The following is a 13,560-nucleotide window of genomic DNA, read 5'->3' as shown; positions in this document are numbered from 1 at the left end:
TTCAACTTGGGGGAGGCAGACTATTCCACAGAAAGCCAGAAGAAGACTGAAAAGCACAATGACCAGAAGGTAGCATACACCCATTAAAATCTCAATTGACTTACACACTAAATCACAGAAGTAATGTGGTTTTAAGTCTAGATAGAAGTTCTCACTAGCTAAACGCTACCTATCAACGGATAGCTGACGAGTTGGCCTTTCATAGCACCATCAATTTTCCGTACCATGACCGCTCAGATTTTTTGCTATCCGAACCGGAAGTTTTCGCCACTTGTAAACAAGCCTCTTCACTCAGTAGTAAACAATTTTCGTACGCTGCACCTGGGAGGCCTAAAGGGGGACTAAAATTGCTTCAATTTACCCAATTTTTGCACCACCATTTACCCAATTTTTGCACCACCATGTACTTCCATTCATGCTCTTCAACATGCGAGCCGCCAAAAGAAAAAAAAAACAGATCATGATTGATAACAGGTCAAAAAAGATGTTCTGCTGCTTTTTGGCACTTTTCTTGAGCTAGGAGAACATTCGGGCGGATTGATATAGACTCTAATAGGAGGAGTATGCCTTCAGAAGACTGTGGCTACAGTAGGAGGAACAAGTTTAGTACTAAAGTGCAGGTGGCCACCTGAGTTGTGCATGAGGACAAGACTTTGTGAGTAGGTGGGGGACAAGACCATGGATGCATTTGAAAGTTAGGAGTAGAACTTTGAAATTGAAGCAAGATTCAACAGAAGACCAGTGCAAACTGTAAAGTTTTTGGAGTAACATAATTAGTTGTAGATCTAGTCTGTGCGACCTATCTTGCTGCCGAGTTAGCCTATAAACTGGAAGCACAACAAACAGTACGTAGTAATAATGTCATGAGACTTTTTTTTGTTATCTTTGCTGGCTAAAATAACTCTGAAAGTGTTTGATCAAGCCTTCTTCCGTTCTTTCATGATCATACAAGGGATGTATTAGCCAACATGATCGAGTCATATGGTATTGATCGAAAATATTTGGGGAGGGCCATTGCAAACTTTAGAAAAGAATACCCAACTTATGGACAGGGCCCCCTTAATAAGGATGTCTCATCAGCGTTTGTTGACCCCTCTCATTGAGCTCCCCCAGCAAAAGGTTTTTAAAAAATGGCAGTGCATGGACCTCGTTCATATCTCGTTGTCCTTCTCCATTTTGAAACTGCTTGAGATACCAGTTTTTCATGGTAGAGGCATTTTAGGTAAAAAAGTCTGACATTTTATCTGTTAAGGAATCTTGCGTTTGAATTCAAAGCATTATTGGGTCATCAGTATTGCTCCCACATTTGAGTATAGTAGTACATTCCAAGAGGCTTAGAACCTCAAAATTTATCTCTGCCAATGGGGAGTATTAAAACAGACTATATAGTTAATTCACAGGTGGGTTAAAGATGTGGCTGTAAAATACTTTGGGCACGGGTGACCATTATTTGACTTTCTGGATATCCACTGCAGGGGCAATACTGATGACTTTCTTGAAGATTATAGACATAGACCTTGTAACCTGCTAAAGCAAACAAAAGTAAAAACTTGTTTCATGCCTATAAATTTCCTGGTCATTTCCCCTTATTCGATTATAGGTGCTGTGATCTGCCCAAAAAATAGAATTTATGATGGCGTGATACAAATATCTTATCCTTCATCAAGCAATTTTGTGTAGTTTCTATCTCTGGGTCACACTTTACACTTTCAGAGTATTACCTTTCCCTGCCCGCGGCAGACAATAGCTGAAACCTTGATCCATATTTTGAGGTTATTTGTTACTGAACGCTCACCATTGGTATTCGACTTTATTTTCCTACTTTTTCTGCCCTAATTGCTTATAACTAGAGAATGCACATATGTATTATTCAAATGAGAGGAATTTTTCAGCGAACTTTATTCTGCTATTTTGTTTGATTTGATTTGACCTGGGCCTCGTGACCAAGTAAGATTATTGTCCTCCTCAGCATAGTACGAAAGTTTTGCGAGTTCAATCAAAACAAAATAGGTCATATCTGGCGCGCTTTCAAACACGTGCGATTGTTTTGGTATGCTAATTTTGACGTCATCAAGAATTGCTTTGTAATTCAGGGTCACTGTTTACAGCTGATTTCACTATGCGAGGCTAGGTCACTTGGCCCAGCCGTCTAGTCATCGATAAACAAATTCATGAGATCATAACAGGGAAACGAAATACAGCCGGTTCTAGAGAGATATGTCCGGTTTACTTCGATGAATTAACGGTAATTCCAGTACGATAAGGTGACATAAATTTTGATCAGGGCGTTCATCGTTTAAAGGAAGAGAAAGCGATTGTGAGTTTTTAGGAAATATTGTTCAAAGGTATGTCAATATGAATAGAACTAAGTTGTACACGAGCTTATGCGTTACATAGCATTATCGTACACGTTGTACTGCAGACAGAACAAGGTACTTTGGGTTGCAATCGAAATTTTGTAAGCAGCACCTCAAGTTACGACACAATTTGTAATACTTATAAAAATTTCGGAGTCATCTGTTGTTGTTAATCACCTGAAAACGTCATCAATGACTTTGGAAGTGTATTAACTAGTTCTTTATGTATGCTAGATTAGGCATCTTGAACTTTAAAAATAGAAGTTGAATCACAGCTGTGACTTGTGATCACTGGAGCTCCCAGCTATGTATGGTAGAACAGAATATATACTACTTGATAGTAGACAGTTTGTCTCCCTTATTGCTCCTAGCTAACCCTTCTCAAACAAAAGTATTCAACTTCTCAGTGTAAACTCACCCCTTTTATTTAGGAAATACTGTCATAATCTGAAAGAAATGTTTCATAACAGTTTACCATATTTGCTTAGCATTTGGCAACATTTGGGGATTTCACTGTTCTCAGTAACTGAACATGAGATATTCATTGCTCATTCTGTTAACATGTTGGTTTGGTCAAACATTTCAGAAGATTTGACATACGAAGCTGTTGATGCCTGTTAGGCTTTATATAAAAACCAAGAACCCACATAAGTTATACAAAGTAGTTGATTGCCATAATATATGGTTGGGACTGTAACTAGAAGGCTCCTTTAAAATGTGAACAGTGTGAACCAAAGCCATGGGTACAAGTGGCAGTACTTTGTTCCAAGAACAAATCTGAGTAAAAGCCTTAAAGGTCTGCTGTATAGACCCCAACTATAGCACACTATCATGGAAAAGTTTCTTGAGATTACATAATCGACCTGCCTTGGTCATAAAATGACCTCTTTTATACCAATTAGTCTGCAACGCCTGCCACATATTTTTGCTTGTATGAGGGTCTTTGTGTGAAGGCTGTATGATGAACTACACTGTAGACATGAACATATTTACACAGTGTTTACACAATGAGCCTAATGGTGTTAAGAAGGTGTGCAGGCTAATTGTAAAACCTGAGGTCTATTTACGACCGTAGCAGGTCGATTACGTAATCACAAAACTTTCCTAGCTATAGAGTGCTATGATTGGAGCCAATAAAGCAGATCTTTAAAGGCATTGAAGACTCGCCCCAAACCGCGTGCGGCCATCTGAAAAAGTTAACTTTCTGTTGCTTGACAGTAATGAAACGTGATACCTTGTTATCTTTAGCTGGACCTGAGATGCCCCATCGCTGTATCGTTTATAAACTGTGCAGGTGTGTATTGACCGCAGCTTTATGTACTGACTGTACACTAGTGTCTAATCAGGGAGTTGTTATGGAACAACTCCCTGATCTTATTACTGACGGTAGCAAGCTGTGTGAATTTCTGGGATCGATTGTGGTGTCTAACACTTCTGTTACACCTCATTCAAAACTAGGTCAAATTATCGGCATTAGACGTTTCTTTTTGCGCGAGTCTTCACGCCCTTTAAGTACTAAACACCCTACTTAATCTCTCTGAGTATGAGTATTGATTTACTATTGAGTACAACTGTACATGTATGTTAACTGATATGTTTTGGTAATGATAAATGAACAATATTGTCAACTGAGCAAACTAATTGCTATGCATGTGTAATTCAGTATGAATGTGAGTGTCTGACCTTGAGATTTAGTAGCCTTTTGAAATTATGATTTTTTACACGTTCAAGAACCTGAATTATTAATGCCATTTTTTATGGCTGTGACCAAAGTTAGGTTGACTTGTTTTTAGTTTCAGAGCAGAATCAACAACTGCAGCCGATTCAAAGAGACTAATAAGGGAAGAAGAAAACATCTTTCAGTACATATACAGAAGCACAGGAATTAAGATAAAAGGAAGGTAAGAGTAAAAAGAATTTGTTGTTGTTGTTGTCCATTTGCTTTTACCCAATATATTTGTAAAATTGTAAGTGATATGGAGATTTAGAAGATAGCACACACAGAGCCAAGAAGCTTAGTGTTGGACAAGTGATTGTTCAGATATAAACAGAATTATAGTAGGAAATAGTTACAATTCCTATAGATGAATTATTGCACTTGTACACAGAGAGTAATCATATATAATCGTCATCCTTAAAATGGAGTCAGTGGTAAGGTTATTTAAAGGTTTTCTTTGATTCATTTAATCATCAGTAAGATTATTAAGTGATTAGTGTGATGCGTCACTTACGACATATGACACAATTGAACGGGTCGTACCATGCATTGTTCAAACATGATTAGACTCATTTCTGAGTGGGCAAATAATGGTGATTATAGAAGACTGGTTTGCCATAAACAAAAAAAAAAGGATATAAACTAATATTGAGTATTCGTCTGGATCATGATGGCAAGAAAACAAACAATAGTCAGAAACAATAGTCAGTATTGTTTCTATTGTTGTCAGTGCAGGATATTTCAAGAGCCCATTCCTCTTTCTTGCCATTTTAGGTGAGTCCCTTCGCTGAGTATTAGTTTGGATGAAAGAAAACTAAATGCTTGGAAATATTTTTCTTTATTATGTCCGCTTCACTTAAACTCTGCTTGAAAACTGTAAGACTATGATGAAAATCATTTCGTGTTTGTCTCATCCTTGATTAGAAGTGGACATGCATAGTGGCAGGTTACCACTGACAGTCCAGATGAAGAACTGAAACACTTCCTGTTTCTATTCCCAACAGGTTTTGACCGAAAGAGTAAACTCTGGATCAGTTTGAAAGATGGGAAGGATATTTCTTGAACACCTTGGTGGCACCAGGATATTTTCATGTGCAAATTGCGACACTGTGCTCACAAACCGATCCGAACTTATGAGCACCAGATTCACGGGTTCGACCGGGAGAGCTTTCCTATTTAAACGTGTCGTCAATTTATGGTTCAGTGAGGTGCAAGACCGAATCATGCTCACAGGTAGACATATGGTCAGGGACGTCTTCTGTAAATATTGCGACTCGAAGCTAGGCTGGATTTATGAATTTGCTGTCGAAGACAGCCAACGTTACAAAGAAGGGAAAGTCATCCTAGAGAGAGCGCTAATAACAGAAAGTGAATGCATTGAATAACACTAGGCTGAATTAGGCTATGTTAGGTATGTGTGATCATGTAGATAATGTTTTCATCTTTTATTCACATTCTCTATTTTTAGTTTGTTTTCTTTAGATAGTCCGTGGTTATATTAAAGCATAGTTTTTTGGTTGAAGTGCTTATTTAAACAGCATGTTATGGTGTGTAGAGGCTCATAATTTACTCAGGAAGCTTCACTCTAGTCTTACTGATAGTTGATTGTAAGATGACTAGATGTCCCTGATTTCTGTGTCCCTGTATTTCATGTACCATGCCCTGATTGAAAGTTTCCCCGGAAATGCCCCAGGATTTGACATACTGTCTCCAGATCCGGGACTATCCACATATTTGTGGAAAGACCTAGCACATATTACAGTTTGACCTGTTTGGCCTTCATAAAGCAGGTTGAATGTAAGCCATGTGTTAACAGATGTCTAAATATTTTAAGTTCATGCATGACTCCTGAGATAAAGGCAAACCAGATCATGGTAAAATCTCTTTTGCACTTACTGATGATTAATGAGACAGTTCCTGTACCTGCAATGTAATTTTGACATGAATTTCTATCTTGGACGATATGCTTGTTCTCATCTTGGGTATCTTGCCAACATCATTAAATCCGTAGAACCACTAAATACTTAGAAAACCTCAATATTCCAATCCTCCCTTTAGGCATATAGTTTAGGTAGGCTTCTAAGTACTGACCATTTGATGTCAACATCAGGCACACAACATCAATGTCATGAGACATGTCTCGGACTCCTCGGATTTCCCGGGAAAAATATGGTCACTTTCTTTTGTAACAGACTAAATGGATGGATTATATCAATGCTTAATCCATGTTTAATATATAGTCATTTATTTTGAGTCACAGGTAAGACAGATTAGGAGGTACAGGAAATAGTTCATTGGGTGTCTGTATGTACAAATTGCTCTACAAATGCAAACATGTGTAGTACCTTTTTGATCATATTTCATTTCTTCATGAGAAGCAAACTTCATACACCTAACAAACCATAGCACAAAATGTCAACCAGGTTTTAGAAAATGTGGTCAGTAAATTATTTCTGGAATTTTAAATTATCTAGGATATTGCCTGATTTGTTATGAGGATCTCAGTTTTTCAACTGAAATGATTCTTGATGCTGCATTTGTCGTTTGATTTTAAAAAATATAGATTTTATCTTTTGGTGTTACCTTTCTTTCTTTTTCTTAACTATTAATATGTAATCCGTAGGACGTCCAATGTATGAAATAAGCATATTTCCTATGGGATAAATTTTTGGCTGAGAATATTTAAATTTGTCATTTGTTTGGTGACAGGACACCATTAATCGAAGAAAGGAATAATATGTATTAATTTATTTTATTACCTAATCTTCTAAAGTTAGAGTAATTGCTATGTTTGTTTTTGGTATCAATCTTTGATTATATGTTGAAGTGTAGGTGATTATTTGAAAGGAAGAGTGCTGTATGGATCCTTCCTCCCATTGAGCAATTGAAACTTTACCGTCTTGGTAAGGTTTAATATTCTCACCAAAAATTGCTCATTATGTAAGACCTGTCCATCAGGGCTCAAATTAACTGATAGTAGAAATGGCAATTTGCTGTATGTGCCCCTACCATTTGCTGTGCTGTTCTTACAGTAAATGGCAACAGTTGCTGTGTCCATAAGTCTAGTTGCCATAGGAACCCTAAAATGATCTTGGTCATTTTGATTATATCAAGCTAAAATCATGGTAAAGAACTGTCTGAAAGTTCAGTCGTTTTTGCACCAGAGAACAACTGGATTAGCGGAAGAGGGAAAAGTAAAAAAAATTGAGCCTCTGGGATCGCTCTGAGTTTATCTGTCCGTCTTGGCTGTCTGTCTGTCTGTCTGGGAATATGCTTCATGAAATTGGTGGAAGAAAAAAGTGATACCGTCCTGTTGCTCTATCATTTCTGCATGTGTTTTCTGTCACTTTGGAAAAATTACCATGGTGACATACAGCAATTTCTAACTGACCCGAAAAAAAACTGCCTTGCCCCTCGCTATCCTTAATTTGAGACCTGTTGTCCATATGATGTAAGTTACAGACAGTATCACTGAGACAAGTTTTATCACTGCAACAAGTTTATGATATTTCTCATTTTCATCTCTTTCAGTTTTTTTGTTATATTAATTTTATTTATTCGTTACATTTTCTAAGTAGTTTAGTCAACCATATATTTAACTTCTTATATAAAAGGAACACAGAGAATTGGAAAAAAGTAAAAAAATAATAAACACAATTACAAATTTACAATGTAACTACAAAAATTGAAGCAAATCCCACATAAAGAAATCTGGGATACTCAGTTAAGATATTACACGTAACCACATCAAATTAATATTACAGAAAAAACCTCTCATGACAGAGTGAGAGATAGTCTGTAGGTAAAATGTCACTGGAGTGTTTTATTAGTAAGAACAAATGTATGGTGAATGTCTTGATAAGTGTACTGAAACATACATTAGATATTCATGAATCAACATTTGAAGCGCCATAGTTGTTTAGTAACATTAGGAACCATGACAACACAATGAAAGGACCCATTACCTGTAAACTGGGGGGGGGGGGGATTTAAATAGTTTTGTGTTGTTTACTGATTTAAAAACAAAGGGGTAAAATGAAAGTAATGAATAATCAATGCCTTTTTCCAATGATGTTTTATTCATAACAGAGTTCATGTTGAAGTGTATGCTCACATTGTTTGCACCGACTGTCTTTATACAAAGTTATTTACAAGATGTAATCATTTCTTTTGCTACACACATTTTTATGGTATCAACACAGGCCTATATAGTTTCTTTTGTCTGCACACATGCACTGCTTCTGTGTGCTTTGTCTTGGCTTAACAACCGAATAGCTTGAAACGATAAAATGGGAGTTTGAGTGACTCCAGTCGGTACTGAAGTGGAAACTTTTTCGATAGTTTGAATTGGAATTTGGAAGGAATGGTACCATGTAACAGGTGGGTAAGGTTGCCGATGTTCCATCTGTGGTTTGCCAACATATGAAATGAGGAGGGTGAAGAAACATGTGAAGTAAAATCATGAATTATAAAGAGAACTTGATATCTTGAAAATATGTTGTGTCAGCAGGAAAGGGGGTGAGGTGGGGGGAGTAGAGGTGGCAAAAATCACTTTGGGTCATGGTTAATTGACGGTTTATCAGTATCAGGCATATTGAAATTAAAGTTTAGTCTACTAAAATTGTTTAAAGTTGACAAAGATACTCTCCCAGAGGTTTTCACCACCAAAATATACCCATGTATTGATATCTGGACAAGAACTTGGTAGATAAAAATTGTCACTGGTAATAAACAAAATATGACATACGCAGTGAGATGCTTCTTGTTGTTTGAGCATGGGTGACCACTATTAGACTTTCTAGCATTTTGAGGCGCTATATATTGTTAACCTCAAATCATTGGGCATTGTTAACCTCAAATCATTGGGCATTGTTACATGACCTTTAGAAGAATACTGAACCACAAGATTTAGAAGTTAACAAACAGACAGGAAATGGTTTCATTTAGTTTCTGATTTTTTTCGGCATCAAAATCTGTTTGCGATCAAAACTAATAAAGTGTATTAATTTTCTATCAATAAAATCAGTTCAGAATACCGGCGTGCTGTCGATGATAAACCTTGAATTTCAGTAGATTTGAATCTATAGTCCTGCAATAGCAAACTGCTTTGGTCAATAATCCTGCTATTCTCCTACTTTGAGGATTGCACCTAGATGAATTGGTATTTCTCTTAGTACATGAGCACCATGAATCTTTCAAGGTGTCTCTATCAGATGCAATTTGGTACTTTCATCAACGCTTTTGTAAAGGAGGAAAGGCACCGTTGATGTCCAAGTCTCTGCATGGATGATTATTTGGCAGGACTTTATGGTTTAATCATGTTATCACTTTATATTCGAGAACTTCTCGTGAATTTTTGCCTCTTGCAAATTTACAAGTTTTGTTAATCATAATGATAATGGTGGATAACAAATACTGATACTTGTGATTATATATGTCGATACAAAACAGGGACAACAAAACTGCCTTGTTTCAGTTTCCACAGGTAAGTTCATTATGAGCTGTAGGTCTATCAAGGTATCTTGTGATTTCACATTGAATTTTTGGAGATGCCAGACCCCCACCCCATCCTTCTACTTCCAATGTTATCAAATAAGAAAAGTCTCAAAACACAAGGAGCATATGATATTGCATATTGCGAGTGTCATGGGTAAACAGCTGGGTAAACTGTACTGTCGAAATTGTCACATGAACTGCAGTGATGGATTGTTGTAATAAAAATGTCATTGCAAACAACATGATTAATTTCTGTCTTTTAGTTTATCTATTTCAATGTCCACAGGGCCCGTTTATCTGCATATGGCCCGTTTTACCCACATATGTGACCGGTTTTATGCACGTGGTGTTCGTCTACCCACGTAGGACCCGTTTACCTACACAGTCCCCCGTTTGCCTTCATACTGTATGCCCAATTTACTTTGTATCAATATCGAGCCCGAACAATCTTCTCGATTATGCCAACGCGGTAACAATACACTCACCCGGATTTGAGAATATTTAAGAGAATAGATTTGTGTTATTTGCTTCGCGTTATTTAATATTATGTGTAAAACATTACACAAATGCATATAGTCAGTATTCGTACACTGAGGTCCGATTTCGTCCGTGTGTCGACACTTTCACCCTTATAGAATCTATGAATGTGAGTCCACAAAAAAGTTTCATGTTCCCCAACGACGCGATAACTTCCGAAAGGCCGCGAGTTCTTTCCCCGCACATATTATATAATCTTCTAGACTTAGGTACCACACTACAGTTGGAGTAGTATACATTCGATCGAAATTGTTAACCATTGTCGGTAAAATACCAATTTTGATATTGAGCTTGCGACAGCTGTTAGATTTCCAAAAATGTCACATTAATCACACATTAATGTCACAAAATCTAATTATAAATTGATGCAAACTTTCGTGCATACGATATTATCCGAACTATCGCCCGACCCCAGTTATAACTATAAACATAATTGCTTGTGGCCATGATTGTCTAGGCATGTGTTATATCCCTGAACTTCAGCATGACGCAGATCCCACAGGATTGGCAAAGCCACTGGTATAGGGGCCGGGGAATTTGTCAGACTTTCCTCTAATAAAGCATGAATGCTTGTACTGCACAAATGCAGCTACAGAGTAGAGGTGGAATAATATTTTGCATTTAAATACCCCTTACGCAAACGAGAAAAATCTCACAGAGGGGGCCACGACGCCACGTACCAATCCTATAAGATTCTGGCTTTCCTAGTGTCTTGAACCGTGCAGATCCTAGCATAGGCGTAGAAGCCCAATTTGATTTGGGGTTGTAACGACTTGCCGGAAAATATAATCAAAATTTTCGCGCGTCCTGCGCGCGTTCAACATGTTAATATGCATATCATATAGTCATGCATTGGTTATTACATCCCATGCCAATAAGATACAATCATTTGCCGTGTTATTACCCTTCCATAGGCTATTGGTTATAATTATTGGGGAAGTCGTTACAATAATAATGATAATATAAACATCAGTTTAAACATTGAAAGACACATTGTAAATTATTTTTCTTTCAGTGCCCGAAAAATTCTCAGCATATTGCCCGAATTTTCACAATTTTTTTTTTGGTTGGCGGGCGGGGGGGGGGGGCTGCAGCCTCCCCAGCCCCCGCCTCCTACGCCTATGGATCCTGGATTCCGTCACGTAGGCCTATGTAATGCAATTCCGAGTCTGCTACGACCCTCCATTGTACTATGGGGATAACACGCGTGCAACATATATTATGGAATTCGCAACAACAGAATTGCAAAGCTCAACACTATGGAACGCCAAAAGGACCACAGTGACATGTACTACTACTAATTTGACATGTACTACTACTAATTCGAAGTGTAATACATCTAAAATGTCGCGTACTACTACTAATTCGAAGTGTACTACATCTAAAATGTCGCGTACTACTACTAATTCGAAGTGTACTACATCTAAAAAGTCACGTACTACTACTAAATTGGAGAGATGGCGCTATTCACAATCTTTCCGATACCATGTCATCGAGTTGCGCATCTGCATTAAAATAATGATGAAGAAAACATTTTCTTTAATACTCTGTTGATTCAAATGTCTATTTTACAGTTTATACCTTTAAGGTCTGTGGCAAATATAGAAAATAGCATATAGTTAGGCACAGCTGGGGAATCAAAAGCATTCTTGACATTTCAATGACGGGAAAATTGCTGCTTGTGAATAATAGTGATAATAATAGAATAATAATAATAGTATAACTGACACGTACACATATACTCCTAATCCTACGCATACTAAGCTCTGCATATACACACATTACTGTGCCAAAATCTAAATTTAAACGGTAACGTATATTTGGGCTCTTAAGTTATGCTCGGAATTAATCCATGACCTAGTACTATAGTAGGCCTATATTCAGGTCCTTTGTAGAACACCTAAAATGCATACGGTACTAGACATGTATATAATTTAAACAAGTAGCAGTTTTGGAATATCATTTAAATTAGACACTATATCCTAGCCGCAGCCTGGCCTAGCATATAGAAAAAGGCTAGGAAGCCTAACTTTAGCTCATTAACAGTAGCACCTCACCGGTCTTTTCTGAATGTAAAACAGCATTTTGCGTTTGGGCGCCGTTTTCTATTTTTTTGACATGTCCATCGAGTTTTTTACATATATATATATATATATATATATATATATATATATATATATATATATATATATATATATATATATATATATATATATATATATATATATCTATATATATATCAAATACACCAGTTTTAACTCTTGAAATTGATATACTATTATTATTATTATTATAACAGATTATTAAAGAAAATGTTTTCTTCATCATTATTTTAATGCAGATGCGCAACTCGATGACATGGTATCGGAAAGATTGTGAATAGCGCCATCTCTCCAATTTAGTAGTAGTACGTGACTTTTTAGATGTAGTACACTTCGAATTAGTAGTAGTACGCGACATTTTAGATGTAGTACACTTCGAATTAGTAGTAGTACGCGACATTTTAGATGTAGTACACTTCGAATTAGTAGTAGTACGCGACATTTTACATGTATTACACTTCGAATTAGTAGTAGTACATGTCAAATTAGTAGTAGTACATGTCACTGTGGTCCTTTTGGCGTTCCATACAACACAGCGACTGTAGCAGGTTGTGATTCGAACCTGCATGTCATTTGAAAGAACGGGTGTATTTAGACAACGGAAGGTCAACCATGGCTGCTATGTAGAGGGTGACGGTGTCACAGTATGTTAGCACCAATCAAAATAGATCTTAAAGAAGGTTTGGGGTTTCAGCCAATCGCTGCCAAGCACCCCAAATCAAGATGTCTGCGCCCATAGATGTAAACAAAGTGCAAAGCGTATACGAGAAGAATGGCGACTTCCAGCCCGACTTCAAGCCACTGATCTGTACAGATCAGTGCTTCAAGCGTGTATAGTCAAGGTGAAGGAGCATAGAAATAGAGAAATGGCGAGCGGTCGATTCGGGCGCTTTGGAAGTGATGGAGAAGTCCGAATTTCGACATAGCCTACCTATAACTAGTAGTAGGCATAGTATTAACTACTGTAGTTACTACTAGTACTAGCCTACTACTACTAGGCGTAACTGTATTTTAGGAATGTAACTGTGTTAGCCTTACTTAGGCCTGCAAACTGTACTGCCAGTGTCATGCATGGCAATTCACTCTGGTATTTTAATAATTATTAGTACCCTAGGGCCTAGGATCAATACTTAGCTTTGTACTGGTGGATTTAAGGGGAGGGGTGTCGTGCTTTCCCAAAGGCGATTCACAATATGTCTAATGCCCCATTGTTTGTCCTTTGTACACTGTATAACAATGTGCAGCGTATTGTCTGCAATTTTGAAAAATATAATATTATTACCAAGTACTCACTCCACATGTTCTTCAGCACTAGGCTATACTGTACGTATTTCGTGGACTTTTGTGGATG

The 13,560-nt window shown here is 37.3% G+C and overlaps 1 protein-coding gene and 1 long non-coding RNA gene across 2 annotated transcripts in view; both read left to right on the top strand.

The window, feature by feature from the left end:
• Positions 1–13,560, top strand: part of LOC139970759 (tRNA (adenine(58)-N(1))-methyltransferase non-catalytic subunit TRM6-like) — a 244,428-nt gene that overhangs the window by 205,522 nt on the left and 25,346 nt on the right. The window lies entirely within an intron of this gene.
• LOC139970766 (uncharacterized) lies at positions 2,109–5,122 on the top strand. The gene is made up of 3 exons (XR_011794205.1): positions 2,109–2,345; positions 4,151–4,258; positions 5,079–5,122. It is a non-coding gene; the product is annotated as an uncharacterized lncRNA (long non-coding RNA).

Source organism: Apostichopus japonicus, chromosome 8 (genome assembly GCF_037975245.1).
Source record: "Apostichopus japonicus isolate 1M-3 chromosome 8, ASM3797524v1, whole genome shotgun sequence".
Lineage (NCBI taxonomy): Eukaryota > Metazoa > Echinodermata > Holothuroidea > Aspidochirotida > Stichopodidae > Apostichopus > Apostichopus japonicus.
Note: the sequence above shows the minus strand (reverse complement) of the source record. Positions and strands in the feature narration are given on the sequence as shown.